Source organism: Leptonychotes weddellii, chromosome X, assembly GCF_054177405.1.
Source record: "Leptonychotes weddellii isolate Sample4059 chromosome X, ASM5417740v2, whole genome shotgun sequence".
NCBI classification, from domain to species: Eukaryota; Metazoa; Chordata; class Mammalia; order Carnivora; family Phocidae; genus Leptonychotes; species Leptonychotes weddellii.
The window spans coordinates 28,447,485-28,468,834 of record NC_138385.1 but is presented as its reverse complement, the minus strand read 5'-3'; the positions used below and the strand labels follow the sequence as shown (position 1 = coordinate 28,468,834).

The 21,350-nt window shown below is 42.6% G+C and overlaps 1 protein-coding gene across 8 annotated transcripts in view; it reads left to right on the top strand.

Moving 5' to 3' along the window:
• PLS3 (plastin 3) overlaps positions 1–21,350 on the top strand; it is a 67,848-nt gene that overhangs the window by 7,471 nt on the left and 39,027 nt on the right. For 2 of the 8 annotated variants that reach the window (XM_081808366.1, XM_081808370.1), the window contains exon 2: positions 20,692–20,775. The exons of 2 other annotated variants lie outside the window; for them this stretch is intronic. The gene's annotated coding sequence lies outside the window, so the exon portion shown is untranslated. Of the gene's footprint in view, positions 1–7,039; positions 7,163–14,482; positions 14,579–15,699; positions 15,796–20,691; positions 20,776–21,350 lie in introns of those variants that run through there. 4 more of the 8 variants (XM_081808367.1, XM_081808369.1, XM_081808368.1 and 1 more) reach the window with 4 other exon arrangements.

The window sequence follows — 21,350 nt, the reverse complement described above, 5'->3', positions numbered from 1 at the left end:
TACCAGAGCACATACCCTCCCCAGTGTCTATCACCCAGTCACCCCATCCCTCCCACCCCACCCCCCACTCCAGCAACCCTCAGTTTGTTTCCTGCAAAAAATTTGATGTTCTTATTTCATCTTTTCTCTCGCCTTCCTTTTTATTTGTTGTTTGGGATTTACTTTAAAATACCCCATATATTATCCATAAGTACTATTGCATATCTAGTTTGAATTAATTAATTTTGGGGTGCCTGGGTGGCTCAGTGGGTTGAGCATCTGCCTTCAGCTCAGGTCATGATCCTGGGGTCCTGGGATCGAGCCCCACGTCGGGCTCCTTGCTCAGCGGGGAGCCTGCTTCTCCCTGTGCCTACCACTCCCCCTGCTTGTGCTCTCTCTCTCTGACAGATAAAGAAATAAAATCTTTAAAAAAATAAAATGAAAAAATTAATTTTTATGTATTTATTTAGTTAAAGATTTGTTTATTTGAGAGAGAGTGCACGTGCGAGTGGGGGGAGGGGCAGAAGGAGAGGGAGAAGCACACTCCCTGCTGAGCACAGAGCCATGCAACATGCGCCTCCATCCCAAACCATGAGATCACAACCTGAGCCTAAACCAAAAGTCGGAAGCTTAACCGACTGAGCCACCCAGGCGCCCCACAGCACACCTAGTTTTTAATATTTTATTTTTATTTTTTAGAAGTAAGCTCTAGGCCCAATGTGGGACTTGAACTCACGACCTTGAGATCAAGAGTCACATGCTCCACTGACTGAGCCAGGCAGGTGCCCTTAGTTTTTAATATTTTAATATAGTAATACTTTATGCATTTCACACAGACTTTAACTTTCAAACCCTTTCTTTGTGTTTTAGTTTATGTCAGAGAAACACTTAACTGTTTATCAGAAGAAAAATCTGATTTGCCACCCATGAGCTGGGTATTTTGAAACAATTTTGTAACAAATATATTGCCATTCTTAATTTAAAAATTTATTAAAAGTTTCTCAACTACACTATCATGATAAATTCATGTCTTACAGACATGAACCTCATTCTGCAAAATGTGGCTTGGAATGGATAAGCTGTATAATGGTCCCCTCAGAATTGATATCAATGCATTAATTTTCTTCATAATTCAGCAGCCACAGAACTCGCATGAAAACCTATCCATGCAATTCTGGTAATTGTAGTCTCAGTTTTGAAATTTCTTGTCAAAACCTACACACCTGGGGTGCCTGGGTGACAGTCGGTTGAGCATCTGACTCTTGGTTTCAGCTCAGGTCGTGATCTCGGGGTTATAAGATCGAGCCCCACGTCGGGCTCCACACACAGTGCGAAGTCTTCAGATTCTCTCTCCCTCTCCCTCTGCCCCTCCCGCTCATGCTCTCTCTCTCTCTCTAAAATAAATAAATCTTTTAAAAAAACCCTACACGCTTTATGTGTTTTGTCTCTCTAAAATTCGATGACTTCATGAGAAATGTTACTAAATAAAGCACCAGTTCTCTAAAAAAGCATTGGCCTACGGGCCCTTGGGGATCAAAATTACTTGCATACTGATACTAAGATGTTACTTGCTTTTTCATCTTTGTTGACATTTGCACCACAGGTGCCAAAGCAATGGTGGTAAAACTACCTGGTGCCTTAGCAAGACGCAAAGCAGCGGCACCGCCCTATATTAGTCGTCACGAAATTCAACCCCATACCCTTAGAGTTAAAGACCTACAACATGGCTTTCATTTATGAATGTCCTTAATGAAGCAGGAAAAATTAATTTTATTAACTCTGAACTCTTGGGCATATATCTTTTAATATTTAAAGTTTTTCTGCTGGATGGACACTGGTTGTCCTGAGGAAAAGTACGTGTGCAGTTGTTTGAGTTGCAAGCTAAATTAGCCGCATCTTTTCAAAATAGAAAACTGTTTTTACTGAAAGAGTGAATGACACACTAACTGATTATTCAGACCTGAGTATTTGGCAGATATCTTATCAAAAATGAACCAAGTGAGGGGCACCTCACTGGCTCAGTCGGGAGAGCATGCGGCTCTTGATCTCGGGGTCGTGAGTTCAAACCCACATTGGGTATAGAGATTACTTAAAAACTTTTAAAAATGAACCAAGTGTGCCTGTTACTACAAGGCAAACAACTGAGAGTATTTGTTGCCAAGGATAAAATTAGAGCTCTCAAGCAAAAATTCAAAGTTTTGAAAGCTTGCATCAGCCATCAAGTGTCAATACATAGATTTTTCTGAGATCAGTGGTGTTTTTAATTAAAGTGATTTGTTAGATATTGTAAAATGAAGTGGGACAACATTTGGAAGATCTGCATTAGTCAAACAGTATTGTTCCAAATGACCCGTGCGTGATGTTACAAAATCAGGCATGGGTAAAAGGCCCATTTTTTTTTAAAGCTTTTATTCATTTATTTGACAGAGAGAGACACAGAGAGAGAGGGAACGCAAGCAGGGGGAGTGGGAGAGGGAGAAGCAGCCTTCCCACTGAGCAGGGAGCCCGATGTGGGGCTCGATCCCAGGACCCTGGGATCATGACCTGAGCCGAAGGCAGACACTTAACGACTGAGCCACCCAGGCACCCCTAAAAGGCCCATTTAATGTGCATGGGAGACCAATGGATTTTAATGTAACAGAGTAGGAAAAATTCATCTGTATGGTATCAAATTCCACACTGTAACTAACATTTAAGAAACTACCACTTCTCAAGTTTCGGTGTAGCATTATAAGGAAGAATATCCATAATTATCTGAAAGGGCTCTTAAAATACTTCTTTCAACAATGTATCTGTGCGAGGCCATATTTTCTGAATACACTTGAACCTAAAACAACATTGAGTGCAGAGGCAGGTATGAAAATCCACTTGTCTTTGTATTAAGTTAAATGATAAAGCAGTTTGCAAAAATGTAAACAATACATTTTCCACTCATTTTGGGGGGGGAATCTAGTGATTTTTATTAAAGATGTTACTTATGTTAACATGTGATGGTTTATTGTTACTTCAAATAAATACCTTGAAATTTTCCCAGCTGTAGTTTCTAATATGATAAATGCATTGATGGATCTAACCCTCATATCAAAAAGCTCTTTGGGGTTCTCAGGTCCTGAGACCAAAAATTTAGGAATCGTTGAGTTTTTGTTGTTTCTGGTCCTTTCCCTTTTCCTCTCCTGTTTCCTTTTCTTTCCTCTTTCCTTCTTTTTTTTTTTTTTGAATGAGACCCTCAGAATAGAAAGGTATATGGCATCTGAGTTGTTCCTTTGTATGGTTTTACTATCTATGAACGGAACACAGATGGCTTTTTTCCCCCAGTGTCATTGAGATGTAATTGACATTAACATTGCATTGCATTAATTTCAGAGTACCACATAATGATTCGATGTATGTATCGATCATTTCTCATCATTGTGAAATGATCCCCACAAAAAGGCTAGTGAATGTCCAACACCTCACATAGTTAGTTAGACATAGTTAGATTTTCTTATGATGAGAACTTTTAGAATTTACTCTCTTAGCAAACTTCAAATATACATTTCAGTATTGTTAACTGTAGTCACAACAGATGTCTTTTAAATCGGTTCCTTGACTTGTCTGTAGTTCAGCTGACAATTTTTGGAGGACTCAAACGCTTAAAACTACCTTCTATGTATTTCAACCTTTTGTTTTAGTGCATTAGGACAAAGTATATAATTTAATGTGTAATAATAAGACATCCTATTTTAAGGTTTTGATTACTTTGTTACACAAATACAGAGCTAATACATCCTTACTGTTGAGGAGACATCCCTTGGAATACCGAAATAATGAAGATATATTTGTAGCTTATGTCCGCCTCAAATATGAAAAGAATGATAACATAAGCCAGACACACTTGATTGTTAAAGCGGACACATCCGTGCTGCAGGAAGTTCGTGTACCTAATAACTGCTCCTAGTATAAATTTCCTAAACATTCCAATATTGTCCAAAATACAGTAGCAGTTCCCTGCCTGTAACCTCTGTACGATCCCTTTGCTTTGAAGCTTCACTCACTGTGAGTGTTATTATTTGTTTGTTCACCTTATAAGGCATGCAGATGGGTAAAACTGTGTTTCATTAGAGGACAATAGGTCAGTGTTACTGAGGTGTGTCTAAGCACAGTGGGAGAGGCCTCCAGTGTATATGTCACACATGGAAAGAATATACTCGGTACTGGGTGTGGTGGAGAGCATGACGTTTGAATGAGAGTTACCCTGATACATCTGTGAAACTCTCAGGCAACTTCGGGTGTGCCTCTTTCCTTCCTTTCCACCCTTAGGGGTGTGTGTGTGTGTGTGTGTGTGTGTCCGTCCACAGGTGTGCGTGTGTGAGCTTTTCACTTTATGGATCTGGTTGTACCATCTGAGTGTGCATCATGGTGGATTTGGAATGCGGCACCAATGTGGTTTTCATTGTGTGGCCTGCTTAGAAAAGACGTGGAACGTCTTCCACAACCCCTGCCATTTTCTGTTCCCACACCAACTTTCACTACCCACAGTAAAAGCAGAGATTCCGTTCCCACACAAGAGTCACACGCAGGCACACGCACCAACACGCCCCCCCCCCCACCCCGGCCCTGCACACCCACACATACCTTAGAGGATGAGACACTGAGGTTACAAAATGGGCCGCAGACTAAAACTGGTTCAATTACTGAGGCGGTAGAACCGTCTTTTCGAATATGGCCTCCTAATTCCTCAGGAGAAGATGGGCCTTTTTGAAGGGAGTATCCATCCATCCATCCATCCCGGGAACGTTCACAACCTCACGAGGTTTTGCAGTTTACCTGAGTTCTGCGATGTTGCCAATAGACTTTAAAACCAGAGACTGGGTGTTGACGGGATCTCCCTGTGATCACAGACTAGCCTTAGAGTTCACTAAGCTAGAAAGGAGACGCATTTCCCCGGATGGCCAAGGGCAGGTCAAGGGAAGCTGGTCCCAGGTAGCATTATTATTGAAGAGGTCCATAGCCCTTGAGACGGTAGCATTATTATTGAAGAGGTCCATAGCCCTTGAGACAGACCCATCTAAGTGGTTGGACGGGACAAGTGTGGGGCAGAGAAGGTAAGGCTGGGAAAACCCACCATTTCGGGTCTAAGGCGGATACTGTCACCTTGCCTGAGGCAATTGCACCCCCAGTTTTCTGTAAAATGCATGATAATACGCACGTGTATGTCCTTCCTTCCGGTTGGCTCCAAGTGTTCCAGACATACTTACTATGTCCTATGTTCCCTGGCAGGCTGCAGGCCGATAATGCTGTGCTCACTTTTACAAATGGAGAAATCGAGACTCCAGAACGTTGAAGGGGCTTCACGTAGTGAGTCAGCCACGGAGACAGATGGAAAAATACATCCTCTGGCTCCTGCCGCTATATTCCTTCTCTTCCGGATTTGTTGCTTTTTGATATTTCATGCAGTTTTTGTGATTGATGAAATAAAGTGCTTCCATTAAGAAGACAAAATGTAGGGGCGCCTGGGTGGCTCAGATGGTTAAGTGTCTGCCTTTGGCTCAGGTCATGATCCCAGGGTCCTGGGATCGAGCCCCACATCGGGCTCCCTGCTTGGCGGGGAGCCTGCTTCTCCCTCACCCTCCTACTGTTCCCCCAGTTTGTGCTCTCTAGCTCTCTCTGTCAAATAAATAAATAAAATCTTAAAAAAAAAAAAAAAAAAAGACAAAATGTAATCCAGGGTACGCTAATGGCAGTTAGTGATGAGGGCAGGAGAATACCCTGAACCTTTTTACAAGCGAGTGCAGTCGGAGTTGCCTCCTTATTTTGAGAATTCAATATGTTGTCAGAAAATGCTTTGGTTTGCTTTCGATTATTTATAAAGGGCTGGAGTGGGGCGCCTGGGTGGCTCAGGCGGTTAAGCGTCTGCCTTCAGCCCTGGTCATGATCCCAAGATCCTGGGATCGAGCCCCATGTCAGGCTCCCTGCTCCGCGAGGAGCCTGCTTCTCCCTCTGCCTGCCGTTCCCCCCTGGCTGGTGCTCTCTCTCTCTCTCTCAGATAAATAAATAAAATCTTTAAAAAAGGGGGGGGGCTGGAGTGTCTCTGATCTCACTGTCCTTCGTATTAGGTAGATAGGGCAGATGGTATTACGCATGTTATATCCCAGAAAGATCATAATAATGTCTGCCGCTTAGCACCTCGCTGGAGCCAGACATTCTTTAATCATTATAGTAACCCTGGTTAGGGGTGCTGTTTAAAAGCAAATTTCAGTAGGAAGACTACCAATTATCACATACTCAATGCCTACCATGTGCCAGGATATGATCTCAATTTTGAACACATACTAGATCACTTAAGCATCCCAACAAACGTACAAGATAGTGACTATTACCTGAGGTCGTTACTATTACCCTCACTAGATGAGAAAATAGAGGCACAGGAGCTTAAGCAACTTCCCCAAGGACTCACACAGCCCTTAACTACTCTGTGGTACTGCCCCTGAATAGAAAATTACTCAGTTCAGCCAAGTATTGACTTACTTCCTATGTGCCATGCCTGTAGAAAATACAGTTCCCACACTCAATAGCTGACCTTTTCAAAAGAAAACAAGACCTAGATCCTTGGCAATAAATGCTACAACACCTAGTGTATGGAGCATAAATGTTGTATGAAGGCATGAATAGGTATAGACTGAAATGAACAATAGAGAACGCAAGTAGTCCGAGACCGTTCATTTGCCTTTCTAAGTAATGTACTTTCCTATGGACGAGTGACTTGGGCACTGGGGAGAAGCTGGTTCCATGTGTTCTAAAATAAGCAGGTTACTTGGCTAATGTTCAAGTTCTAAATAGGTATGTGGGTTGTAGCTATTTGACCTGAACCAACTTTTAAATTCCCTTGTGTTCTTGCAGGATTTCAGTGGAGCTGGAATTTAAAAAAAAAAAAAAAATTAACTTTTCCCTACATCTCGTAAAGTTAGAATTTATTAATATTTGGCAGAATACCACGAGGCTGTCAGGAAGGTGATTCGTAAGCATTGTATCATTCCTTTGTCAGGGTGTTCTCTTTTTCTAGCAGGAAGTGTTATGACTTGCTCTCCAAAGTTGCAATTGTAAGAAGAATGTTGGGTTTCCAGATTGGCTTTCTGGGCGTGGGAGGTTCCTTCTATTAGTGCTGCTAGAGAGAAAGAAACAGGTTTGCTCTCGTCGCAGAAGGGTAACTATTTTAATACTATTTTGTTAGGCTCTAACTTCTCGATGACTGAATATTTAAGCAGAAATTTATTTAAAAAGCTTGAGATTCTTACTATGTGTTTGGGTAGTTAAGCATTTGGAGATGCATTCTAAACGTTACTTACTCAAGGAGAACCAAATATAAGAGAAGATTTTTGAAGTTTTAGAATCTAAAATTATCTCTTTATATTCTGCCTTTTCATTATTTGGGGAATATTCTAGGGACTTTGTACTTTCTAAAAATTGCGTTTGAAATCTTAATTATATACCTGTATCTATCACGTTAGAGGCTCAGAGGTTTAAATGGCAGAAACTATTAGTTTATATCTGGGTGGCGGGGGGAGTAGAATTTCAGATGCCTTTGATGCCTTTGATCCGTAAATGGTTTTTCAAAATTCTGTGGAAAAGATGAGGTAGCTGTCATGACAGAATAGGTTATGATTAGACCAGTATTCTGCTCTTATGAAACGACTTGTGACAAAGTTGTGTTACTGTTTGTTTATATTTTACAAGATACCTGAAAATCATTGGTGTTGAAATTTTGGTGCTGTTATTGTGACATGGTAGTGATGGTGATTTCCGGTGCCCACAAACTCGTCAGTGATTTCCATCCATTGGTGATCATAGATGTTTTATTTCTCCTTGTTTCAGCAGAGCCAGATATCCGACTCTGATGCGTGTATGCAGTAAGAAGTGTTTTCTCAATTAACAAGTACTATATTTGAGAACATAGAAGCAGGGTATGTAACATTGCAGGAGGCACTTTTAGAGACTAACAGATAAGCTTTCAGCTTAGCTCAAAGTCTAAGCTAAAATTGTATCTCTAGTGATTTCTGAGTTGTGCATCCTAATATTTTGTTTTGAATTGAAGCATGTTAACTAGTCTGATCTTGCCTTGTGATGTGTGTGTGTGTATGTGTGTGGGTCTAGTACACACAGAGACACATACACGCACACACCTGAAGGTTGGCCTTGGCTTCAATGTTAATTTTCCTAGGAAAGGACAGTACCCCTCGGATGTGAAGGTTAGTTAATTTCTTTAGCAGCAAACGTATTTTTTCTTTTTCTTTTTTTTTTTTTTAAAGATTTTACTTATTTATTTGACAGAGAGAGACACAGTGAGAGAAGGAACACAAGCAGGGGGAGGGGGAGAGGGAGAAGCAGGCTCCCCGCCGAGCAGGGAGCCCGATGTGGGGCTCGATCCGGACCCCAGGATCATGACCTGAGCCCAAGGCAGACGCTTAACGACTGAGCCACCCAGGCACCCCGCAAATGTATTTTTTCATGAATTATTCAGATATTTGGGGAAAGTGTCAATGTTTACTTCAGAAATATAGACAGGCTTAGACCTTTGTAAAGGAGAGTGTGCTGTTTCAATCCAAGGAGTTAATACAAGCTTGGCTTTTGGTGGGAGAAGGAGAGGTGTCACTTTGTTGTTTTATCTTTGGCTTTGATATGGTATTCATCACAGAGAAAGGGGCTTTTAGAATATGATTAGGACATATGTGAAATATCTGTAAAACTCTTGACTGGTAAGAATGTAAAGAATGCCTTCAGTCTGACTAAATTGAATTGAATGTTTCCTTTATTGGAAAAGTTACTAACTTATTTTTAAATAGCCATTACTTTAAGGTCTTATCTCCTTTTTTTTTTATTAAGTACAAAAAGAAGAAAGAAACGTTTACTTTAAATGGAAGTATTTGATATTCCTCCAGGAAATGACACATGATTGGGCACCCTTTGGGGTTTAAGTGACTCATAGATATTGGTACTTGAAAAAAAAGATCGATTAGAATCTAGCTTATGCCGGATTCGAGAATAGAATAGAGGTATTTCCAGAAAATGAACTCATTTCTTAAGAGAGCTATGTAGGGCAAAATCATGAGATGTCTGGGTTTGCTTTAAAATAATTCAGGAAAGTGACAGAAAAGGGAGAAGAGATGAAGCAGGTTGCAGGGAAATCCTGATCAATGTACAGTCTGGGTGGTGGGTTTATGAGTGTTTATTGTACTATTTTCTTTTTTGTGTTTATTGGAAATTTTCATAAAACATTTAAGTATAGCTAAATTTAGTTTGGGGCAATTTACATTTATTTCCAAATGTTACTTTTACCTATAAATTGCAGGTTTGTCAAAGCACGATTTGTGCCTAATGTGTACTATTGGAAAGGTGAAATGTGCTACTTGATTGTCAAAATTGTAACAAGTAAAAACTGTTTCTGGGAAAAAAAAAAAACCTTTCTGTTTGACTTTCAGCTAAATTCAAAGGACAGGCTGCAAACATCTTGAGTAGTTTTTGTAGTATCTTGAAGCATTAAACAAGAGTAGATAGCTAAAGCATGCTAATAGGCCAATTGCATGTGAAGAATGCAGGAACATTATTTTGTCGTGACTGTTTTGTTCACAGCTTTCTCTAATAGAATATGCATTTTTAAAAGCACAGGAGACAACTATTTAGTCTGCCTTGTGTTTAAAGATGTTCACTTTCCCTACTTGCCTCCATCAGAGTTTATTTATTCAACACACGTTTGGTGGGTGCTTATTGTGAGCCAAGATACAAAGTCAAAGAAGATACCAGCCCTGCTTTCAAGGAGCTCCCAGACTGGTGGAAGAAATAGAGGAGTAGGTGGTCATCCTGCAATGAAAGGGGGCGGAGCTACAGGAATTGGGTAAGGGGAGTTAGTGGTTAGCAACTAGGACGCTGTGGTGCATCTCCTTTAAAATAATGCAAACAAGGGGCGCCTGGGTGGCTCAGTCGGTTGGGCATCTGCCTTCAGCTCAGGTCATGATCCTGGGGTCCTGGGATCGAGCCTTGCCTCGGGCTCCTTGCTCGGTGGGGAGCCTGCTTCTCCCTCTGCCTCTGCCTCTCCCCATCCCCCTGCTTGTGCGCTCTCTCTCTCCCTCAAAATAAATAAATAGAATCTTTAAAACAATGCAAATGAGAATTTGAGATGGCTTAATTATTTGTAGGTACTAGAGAAGTCAGAAGAGGGCTAACATAGTTTAGTTTAATTAACGCTATGCAGTTGCTATGCATGACTTCCCAAGTAACAGCCATCTCTGCTTCCCTGCACTTCTTAATAAAACCTCTATGCTTCTCTCTTGCATCTCAAGGGTTGTCGGAGCAGCATACCTGCAGGAGATACCAATGTCTCGGTCACATTAAATAGTAAGCTAATGTTTAAGTCTCCTTAAACATTCAACGCGACCTCCAAGGCAAAGTTGCTGTTGTAGGTGGGCAGCTACGTGGGGTGGGATAAAGGGTAGAGTTAGCCTTCAGTCACTGATGAGCCTTCCAAAGTTCATTTCTCCATCGATCTGGAGTTTGAAACCTACTTTGTCATGGAAGTAGTAGGTGAGGTTTTTCAGGTCACCTCCCAAATGTCCCTGAAATGATACACTATGTTTACCTGAAGTAATATACTCTTGCGTTCATGTTATGTTAATCCAAATGAATTATAGAAGCGTAGTTGCTAAATATAGCCAGATTTATGTTCCATCAGCCAGTTGCTTTACTCTCAAGTCCTCAATACCATATAACCTAACGGCATATACAACTGTGCCTCATGGGAAAATGCTGTCAGTTTTATTTGGGGTCATCTAGCCATGTCCTCTGCTCAGTTTTACCAGTTTGTGGCTGTAGCGTCAAGTAGAATTAGCAGAAGATCTAGGCCCAAAAGACAACCTCACGGAATAAAGTATGCTGTGCATGTTGAATATTGCTTTCATAGAACTTTGCTCTCCACATCAGCTATTGGAAGCAATTTGTAATAATGCTGAACTGCTGGAATAATCGACAGTAACATCCATCACCACTTCTTTCTGCTCAAACCTTTCCTTAACTCTCAGGACTAAGAACCTGTGATGCATGAGGGCATTTAGAGTTCGACTCACTTGTTTGACTTTCAGAGCAACAAATCATTAAATTTAGAAAGATGCACATAACCTCTTAAGCTGTCACAATTACTCCTGTACCAAGATTCCATTGAAATTTTTTTAAAGATTTTATTTATTTGAGAGAAAGAGAGTGGAAGCGAGCTAGAGAGAGAGAATGAGCAGGGGGAGGGGCAGCGGGTGAGGGAGAAGCAGGCCCCTCACTGAGCAGGGAGGATGCGGGGCTCCATCCCAGGACCCCAAGATCATGACCTTAACCGACTGAGCCACCCAGGCTCCCCTCCATTGAAATTTTCTAAAAGGAAACGCACAAAGACTCTAAACGCCTTGCCCCTTGAGAAAAGTCAGCTGTTAAGTTTAAGAACTAATCACTAGGGCGCCTGGGTGGCTCAGATGGTTAAGCGTCTGCCTTCGGCTCAGGTCGTCATGATCCCAGGGTCCTAGGATCGAGTCCCACATCGGGCTCCCTGCTCAGCGGGGAGCCTGCTTCTCCCTCTGCCTCTCTCTCTGTCTCTCATGAATAAATAAATAAAATCTTTAAAAAAAAAAAAAGAACTAATCACTAAAAAAAAAGAGAAAAAAAAGAAACTATGGGTGCCATAGTGATGGCTTACGTATGAAAATAATTCTTAAAACGTAAATCACATCGGGACGCCTGGGTAGCTCAGATGGTTAAAAGTCTGCCTTCGGCTCAGGTCATGATCCCAGGGTCCTGGGATCGAGTCCCGCATCAGGCTCCCTGCTAGGCGGGGAGCATGCTTCTCCTTCTGCCTCTGCCTCTCTCTCTCTCTCTCTCTCTCTCTGACTCTCATGAATAAATAAATAAAACATTTTAAAAAAAAGTAAATCACATGGATACTTGAGTGTTTGGTTATGTTTATACTAAGTTATTAGCACTGATACGGTGGGAGTGGTTGTTCACAATACTTAGCATTTAGGAAGCTGAAATGAAGTCATATTTAAATCCCGTGAAGGGACGCCTGGGTGGCTCAGTCGGTTGAGCGCCTGCCTTCGGCTCAGGTCGTGATCCCAGGGTCCTGGGATCAAGCCCCGCATAGGGCTCCCTGCTCCGCGGGGAGCCTGCTTCTCCCTCTCCCTCTCCCCCTGCTTGTGTTCCCTCTCTCGCTGTCTCTCTGTCAAATAAATAAATAAAATCTTTAAATCCCATGAAGCACAGGCCTGTCAGACGGAGGAAGGAATGGGCCACAGGAGAAGGGAAACATTGGTGTCCTTTTTAAAAGTGTGGCCTGTCTTATTGTCGGCACCCGTTTAACATGAATGTTCTGAGGAAAGAACTTTGAGAATTCCACAGTATATAGTCTTTACTGAACCTGTTTCCTGTATTCTGTATGTTTTCCACAATCCATTTTAGTGATTTCAGCTCAAGGATTAAGTGAACCCCCTTATCCTTTAAGTAACAAAAACAAGTTGGTATTAGCTAGAGGAGTCACTGTCTACATTTTCTGGTAACTGCATATTTCTCAGGACCGTGGTCACATTTGTTAGGAGCCTTTCAAGGATCTTGTGTAGTCTCTAATCGGCATGAGCCTGCTTTCCACAAAGCAGTGTGTAGCCTCTTTGGTTTTGCTTTTACGGTAACAGTAGTTCATTACCTTCACCCACAGTCTTTTAATTTGACGTTTGCTGTGCAGCCTTGTGTCTTGGGCAAAGTCAGGTAACGACCCTAGACTCTTGTTCCCTACGACGGTTTCAGTAGTCATTGGATATTGGGCATGCTGGGAATTATCACTCAAACCTTCAAAACCTTGCAGTCAGTTGGAATATTTTTTGAGCCATGTCTCTACCCGGTTTTAGTGGGAGTATAGAAGAGGAAGACGGAGTTCCGACGCTGTTCTTGAGATACAAACAGTCTCAAAATGAGACCAGCAGAGCAAGTAGTTAGACAAGCATTTGTGTGCTATTTAGTCAAAGAAGGAATCTCTTTTCCTGGGGAAGATTATTCTCGAAGCAAGTTTGAGGAGCTGTGTGGAGGAGGCAGGTGAACTGAATCAAGTAGGACAACGGATGTCCCAGCCAGGCGGTCCTCACATCCTCTAACATAACTAGAGGAGGAAGGCCATAATGAAATTGCCAGATTTTGTTACAGGATTCTCAAGCCTGTGGGATTTGAAGAGGAAGGGTGGCAGGGGGCAGAGGCACTGGGAAACATGCTTTGGGAGAGGGTGAGGCTTCTGCTGAACCTTGAAGGGTGAATAGGATTTGGATAGGGAGAGAAGAAAAATTATGAGGAGGGCATTGTAAATGTGAGAGGTGGATACAGGAGAGGGAGTCCTTAGTGGGAGGGAGGGAAAGAGGAAGAGGGACAGGATAAAACAAAAGGTAATGACTGATGTAGGAGTTAACAGGACATGCTCAGGAGAATAATTGTGATCAAAAAGCTAATTGTGAGTCTTGTTGAAATGTAAAACTGATTAGATGTGTCCAGTAGGACCGCTCTAGAGGACCTGAATATCAGGCAGAGATTAGACAAGCTGTTTTAGGCATAAGCAATGATAGCTTCCTAAAAGGGGATGGACATGATCGACATGGTTGTGGGCACTAGCTGTGGGCCATTTTTTATTCAGAAGATATGTATTGCAAATGCTTTGTCGGGGCACTTGGGTGGCTCAGTCAGTTAAGAGTCTGACTCTTGATTTCAGTTCAGGTCATGATCTCAAGGTTGTGAGATCGAGCCCCGCATCTGGCTCCGCATCTGGCTCCGCGCTGGGTGTATAGCCTTTTTGAGATTCTCTTCCTTTCCCTCTGCCCCTCCCCCCCACTTGCATGCACTCTGTCTCTCTCTCTCTAAAAAAGAGAAAGAAAATGCACTGTGTTTGTGCATTATTCTAAGGGCTGTGGTGAATACAGAGATAAGTAAGCTGCATCTCCACTCTAATAAGGTTATAGTCTTGTTGGGGAAATAAATTCATTCAATAAGCTGTTGTTCGGGAGGCTGCATAGCAAAATGGTTGAGAATACTGACTTTAGTGGCAGGCAGACCTGGGTTTGAGGCCTGGCTCTACCTCTCAAGAGCTGTGTGACTTTGGGAAAGTTACCCAACCTCTCTGAGCTCACTTGCTCGTCTGCAAAATGGGAATAACAGTATCACCCGGTTTATAAAGTTTTTTCTGAGACGTAACGTACATAATGTATATAAAGCATTTCACAGAATGCACCTACATAATAAGTCCTCCGTAAATGTCAGCTGTAATGTAAACTTACAATGGTATGTTATTATATTATCTTAATTATTATCATTACCTACTCTGTAGGCACTGTGATCAGGGCTGGGAATATGAAGATGAATGGGATATGGCCCCTTCCATCCAAGAGCTTTGTTATAAATGCTATCCTTGTGGTGACTGTATTTTCCCACTCAAACATTGGTACGTAGGCTCCGATGGTAGAACGAGATATTTAAAATCAGAGCTGCCTGAAAGAACCCTGCGCTGGTTGTTGCAGAAGAAAACGCAGCCGGTCCTGTGCAGAGAGGATTGTGATCTCAGGTGGGTTCAATCTGAAGAGACTTCCTCAAAGAAGCTTTTGCAGAGCTAGGTTAGGAGATGGGTGGAGAGCATTCCACGGAGAGAGGCACAGAGGAGAAGGAACAGGGGGTAGGAAACGGTGGCCTGCTCGGGAAATGGGATCTTTCTGGAGCGTGGGTCGAGGGGGCCATGCACGTGATGGGAAGTGACATCGGAAAGATAGGCAGGTCTCAATACAGAACCGCGTAGGGCCTTGAATGCCGTGCAAGAGAGGCGGGACCCTGTGTTTTGTAGAATCCATCGTAGGTCTTCTCTCCAGGGAGCTAGCAGTGTGAAGATCACCTTGGAGAGACACAAGACTGGAGATAGACCAACTCAAAGGCTTTTGGACTAGGTCAGACATGAGGTGATCCAGGGGTATGATGGAAGAATCCAGACTGCTTATTTACTTCGCCCTCCCTTTGTTTCTCTGGAGACAGAGCAAAGTGGGGAACTGGAAAGTGACACCTGATTTGGCAGGGGAGATAGCTGAAAATGGGAACTAATGCAGCGGGAAGTTCAGTGTAGACACTTAGACTTTCCTGCCTGGAATCCTCCTCACTCAGCTTCCTTCTCCCTTGGACCAGAGGGTCAAGTCCAGATTTTGAGTGGAGCCCCTCTAAATATTTTTTTAAGATTGTATTTATTTATTTAAGAGAGAGAGAGCGAGAGCACAAGCAGGGGCAGAGGCAGAGGGAGAAGCCAACTCCGCGCTGAGCAGGGAGCCCGATGCGGGACTCGATCCCAGGACCCTGGGATCATGACCTGAGCCGAAGGCAGATGCTTCACCGACTGAGCCACCCAGGTGCCCCGCGTGTAGCCCTTCTAAAGTGGACCCTGACCTTCGGCTCCCAATCATGTCTGTCCTAAATCCCAGGCACCGTGCTCCAACCAACTGCATTTCTCCACCTCCAGAATATAATCTTCTCTTCACATCTCTGTATCTAGAAGGCCTTCATCAGTGATGTCTGTCCGAGGAATTCCTACTTAGGTTCTCAGATAAAGTTCAAAAGCCCTCTTTGGAAAACCTTTCCTGACCCCCACGGCTCTCACTAGTATTGTCTTTGTCTTTCTGTTTCTCCCACTAGACAGTAAGCTCTTGGGACTTTGCGTCCTAATTCCCTACTTGTGCAGCACACAACACAGTGCCTGGTACCCACTGATAAGCCTTCCATTAAGGCCTGGATATAAACGAATAAGTGAGTATATAGGGTAGACAGTCAAGTTGAAATCTTGTAGAAAGTCACTTGGAAGTACAGGTGTGGAGCTTGAGTAATCATGGGAAGAGTCGGTGAGCTCGAGCTCGGTGTTGAACACCCATGTGACCTGGAGACTAGTGCTGTTGACTTACCCGACTCGGGAGGAGACAGGGTGGCAGTTTCTGTCGGTACAGGTAAGTATGTGAAGTGTGGGTGTTCCGGAGCAGTGCCTGATTTGGACAAAGGAAGGTGACAAATACACCCCTTCTTGTTGACCATTGTTGAACTATTCACCCTTAGCCATGGCTGTGGGGTTTGGTTTGGTTTGGTTTGGTTTTCATTTATTGTGAAACAACGTATTCTTCCATGTTTAGTCCACCCTTTGTTGCTCTCTCCTTCGTGGCGGCTATGCGAGCTTAAATATGTGTTGCCAAATCTCTGATTTAAGTAACCAGCCTCGCTTCCCCAGTAGTATTTACCTGGCCTGCTAGTGGCTGGGATAAAGCCTCTGGTTGAATATCCCGGGTGTTTCTCCTGTAGTTCCCTTTCAGCTGCCAGAAAAAGAAGTACAGAGTTCATAATCAACTCCCGATTATCCACGGATGAGTTTCCCAGCGTGTGTGCCCTGCCTCCCGCCCCACGTGCTGCTGAATGACAGAGATTAGTAAACAGATTATTCAGTCGGCTGCATCCCTCCACTGAATCACTGTAGGGGCTGAAAACAGGCACCCCTCCTCCTCTCCCATCAAATACCTTTCAGAATTTTTGACTGATAGTTTCAGGTAGTCAGTTGTACGCACACCTTTCTCAGCAAAGATTTGCGTTCAGGGTTTGAGTGTAGTTAAATGAGCCCGCGGAGTGGTTTCATAATTGCTGCATTGTTAGTCAAACTCTGTAATTAGGGATGACTTCATTGGCCTAAGATTTCTCTATGGGTGACGCCCTGAATTCAGACCCAGTCGTACACCATATCCTTTTATGAAAAAAAACAACAAACAAGGTTTTGTTTGCTTTTCGTTTTATTCCCTTTTTTTGAAAATCTGTTTTCCTTTGTCTCAGATGTTTAGGGAGAGAGAGGATCTGTGTTGTTTTCTTTTCTTTTTTTTTTTTCCCCCTGCAGCTTTCCCTTTATAGAGGAGGCAGGCAGAGGAGCTAGGGAGGAAACAGAATTTGGGACAGATCAAAGTGCTTTGCAGATGAGAAAATTCAGAAAATGCAGAGACCCTGGGAGCTTTTACTTTTGATTAGTATTTCATTTGGCTACATTTAAATGGAAGGAAAATATATTTGTGTTGTTGTTTTTTTAATATCAGCACGCTTCCTCTCTCTCTCTCTCTCTCTCTTTCTCTCTCTCTCCCATGTAAATAAAATTCACTTTTGTGGGAAGACAGACTGGGGAAAAGGACGTATTTCAAAAGTCAGACTTTCTTTTGGCCTGTCAATCACATACTGTGAACTTGAAGTTAAACTTTTATTCAGCAAGTAAATTTACTTTTTACCTCTTTACCTTTTACTTTTTTTTTTTAAAGATTTTATTTATTTATTTGACAGAGAGAATGAGAGAGAGCACATGAGAGGGGGGAGGGGCAGAGGGAGAAGCAGACTCCCTGCTGACAGCAGGGAGCCCGATGCGGGACTCGATCCTGGGACTCCAGGATCATGACCTGAGCCGAAGGCAGTCGCTTAACCAACTGAGCCACCCAGGCGCCCTACCTTTTACTTTTGATCGCTGATGAAAAAAAAGTGCAGATTGGGAAGAATATGATTATATTGACAAACTGTTAGTGATTTTTAAAAGTGGTCCCGAAATATTTAAAGTACAATTTGCATTTGTGAGAGTATCTCCTGGCCACTCTTCCAAGTTGTAGTTAGAAACTGGCCTTAATGAAGGAGCCAGATTGAGTCATGGGTGAAAAGTGGCTGACAGGTTTTCGTGGGGCCCATCCTTCTTAAATTACTTCGACTAAAGGCTTATAATTTTTATGTACACAGGACATCTTTATACTCTGGAGTCAATAATTATAGGGCAAATGGAAAAACTTTCCATACACCCCATTTAAAAGGTTCTTACTAGAACTTATGCCTATTTTTATATAGCCTCTCACAACTACTTAGACATTCATTTATTCCCCCATTTTCTTTTTTTTTTTTAAAGATTTTATTTATGTATTTGAGAGAGAGAGCACAAACAGGGGTGGGGGCTGGAGGGCAGAGGGAGAAGGAGACGCAGATGCAGACTCTGACGTGGAGCCTGATGCAGGGCTGGATACCAGGACCCCGGGATACCATGACCCGAGCCGAAGGCAGACGCTTAACGACTGAGCCACCCCAGGTGCCCCTCCCCATTTTCTTTCATTAAGGATTTGAAGTTACTGTATAATATTTTATAGCTTACAGTGTGCCTTCACATAAGCCATCCTTAATCTTCATGAGGACCCTGGGGAAGGAGGTATTATTGTTGCTATTTTCAAATGAGGCGACTGAGAGCCCGATGAAGTAAACTTGCTCATGGACACACTGCTAGGAAAGAGCAAAACCAGGACCCTGCTTGATGCTTTCTGAGTCCACGTTCAAGTCTTTCCATCCTGCCATTGTAACACCCTACAACCTTGGGTGAGGAACAACTGTTGCCCGTGTACAGGGCAATGATGATGTCAAATCCTCGGTTTTGCTTCATAAGCTCCAGTCTAGGATGTTTTAGTTGCTTTGAGAGAAGAAGGCCCTAGAGTGCAATGAATGCCCCATGAAGAAGAATAGAGCATCTATAATTTTAACTTGTAAGATTTTCATTTTTAAAATCTTCATTTTAAAGACCTACGGGCAGTCTTAACTAAATTACTTAAATGTGCTGTTTTTTCCCCCCAAGTTAATACTTAATTTGCTTAATTTCCTTAAAGATACCGTCAAATACCTACTAGTAGTCTTAAGAAAAAAACCTTTTTTTATTCATGTGGGAAAAGGCCTGCATTACGTAAGCAACTTTAAAAACTGTGACTTTTGGGGCGCCTGAGTGGCTCAGTTAGTTAAGCGTTTCGTCTGCCTTCGGCTTAGGTCGTGATCCCAGGGTTCTGGGATGGAGCCCGGCATCGGGCTCCCTGCTCGGCCGCGAGTCTGCTTCTCCCTCTGCCTCTGCCTGTTCTGCCGCGTTCTGCCGCTGCTCTCCTTGCTTGTGCGCACTTTCTCTCTCTCTGACAAATAAATAAAATCTTTAAAAAAAAACCGTGACTTTTATCAACTAAGGCATCTATTGTGAGGCTCTTAAATTTGACTTTGTACTTCTTAGATTTAGTTCAGGTGCCTCAGGGGAGCATTTATTTCAAATAATTATAAATAAATGAAATTGAGTTTAAGCAAGAGACTCCTAAATTCAACTGTTCTGTTATCCTGGACCAACCTGCCTAGAAATGTTGTTTTGGGGATATATGCATATTCCAGTTATTTTTATTCTTATTTGGATGTGCCTCCTGAAGTCTCCTGTGAGTTATAGGTGTTGTTGGGGAGAAAACAATTTTTATTCTGCCCTTCTAGCTTCTTTGTCTGGTCTAATTAAATTGACATAAGACAGAACAAGAGAAAAACAATAGTTTAATAACCTGCATACCTCCTGTATCCATGGGAGAGACCCAGGAAAACTGAGTAACTCCCTAAAATGGCTGAAGCCACCACCTTAAATACCACTTTCAGCTAAAGACAAAAGAAGATGCTGGGGGTGGGGAGTCAGTTATGGGAGGTGACCAGGAAAAGCACAGTAAACAACAGTAAGCTTGTTAATGCAGATTTAAGACTGTGCCTTCCTCCATTAATAAGACTTTCTAGAGATTTAGATATTCTCTTCCTGTTAGAGCAGGGAGACATTCTGACAAATGGAGATTTCCCTTATGAATGTAAATATTTGATACAAAAGGTTAACTTCTCAGTTTTCAGAGCTTCACCAGTGTTTGCTATTTCTTAAAAATAACCAGCTTAAAATAATCAGTGTGCCAAAGAGGCATATTTTGGGGTGGTATATTTTGCTCCCCTTCAGTGTAAAAGAAGTCACTTTAGGCTTTCACTAAGACAGTTGGACAGGGGGGTGCCTGGGTGGCTCAGTCCATTAAGTTAAGCCTCTGCCTTCGGCTCAGGTCATGATCCCAGGGTCCTGGGATCGAGCTCCGCATCGGGCTCCTTGCTCAGCAGGGAGTCTGCTTCTCCCTCTCCCACTCCCCCTGCTTGTGTTCCCTCTCTGGCTGTGTCCCTCTCTGTCAAATAAATAAATAAAATCTTTTTAAAAAAAGGGGGGGATATGGTAGTATGAGAATAAAATCACTTGTCTTCTTTTTTTTTAAACTCATATACTTTAGATCATTACTGATGTACAAACTGCTCAAACTGTAAAGGACCTTTAGAGACAAAGGAGAGGCCACATGTTTTGGATTTTCTGAGACGGTCTCACTTTCAGACTTTGTGTCCTGTTGTTCTACATGGTATAGTTCATGAGGATGGTTAATAATTTCGTATTGAAAATATGACTACTGGGGTGCCTGGGTGGCTCAGGTCATGATCCCAGAGTCCTGGGATCGAGCCCCATGTCGGGCTCCCTGCTCAGTGGAGAGCCTGCTTCTCCCTCTCCCTCTGCCTGCCTCTCTGCCTACTTGTGCTCTCTCTCTGTCAAATAAATAAATAAAATCTTTAAAAAAAGAAAAAATATGACTACTTATGTATATAAAGAAAATTGTAGTGAATCCTATATAGTATGTCTGTAATCAGAAGTGTTAAACATCGTAATAGTAAAATAAAGGATACTTTTTTAAAGTACTGCCATTAGATTACAGTTTAACATATGAAAAGTAGCTTTTTACTCTTAATTTTGAAAATGCCTACTCCATATCTAACTGAAGATCTTTCTTTACCATATAGAGCCTCAAACTACTCTGAAAGGTGATTTACCCAACTTACCTACTGAGAAGTTTTTCCCTCTTTAGTGACATTTTAACATCATAGGTAAGAAAAGTTTATGAAGAAGCAAGTTCTGTTTTGTTTTTTAAAAATCTTTTTTGGGGGTGCCTGGGTGGCTCAGTCGGTTAAGCGTCTGCCTTCGGCTCAGGTCATGATCCCAGGGTACTGGGATCGAGCCCCGCATCGGGCTCCCTGCTCTGCAGGGAGCCTGCTTCTCCCTCTCCCTCTCCCCCACCAGCTCATGCTCTCTCTCTCTCTCTCTAGCTCTCTCTCAAATAAATAAAATCTTTTAAAAAGTAAAATAAAATAAAAAAGATAAAAGTCTGTTTTTGGTGAGCCTGGTTGGCCCGCCAGTGGAGCATGTGACGTGAGTTCGAGCCCCATGTTGGGGGTAGAGATTTACTTAATAAAAAATAAAATGGGGGCGCCTGGGTGGCTCAGTTGGTTAAGCGACTGCCTTCGGCTCAGGTCATGATCCTGGAGTCCCGGGATCGAGTCCCGCATCGGGCTCCCTGCTCAGCAGGGGGTCTGCTTCTCCCTCTGACCCTCTTCCCTCTCGTGCTCTCTGTCTCTCATTCTCTCTCTCTCAAATAAATAAATAAAATCTTTAAAAAAAAAAA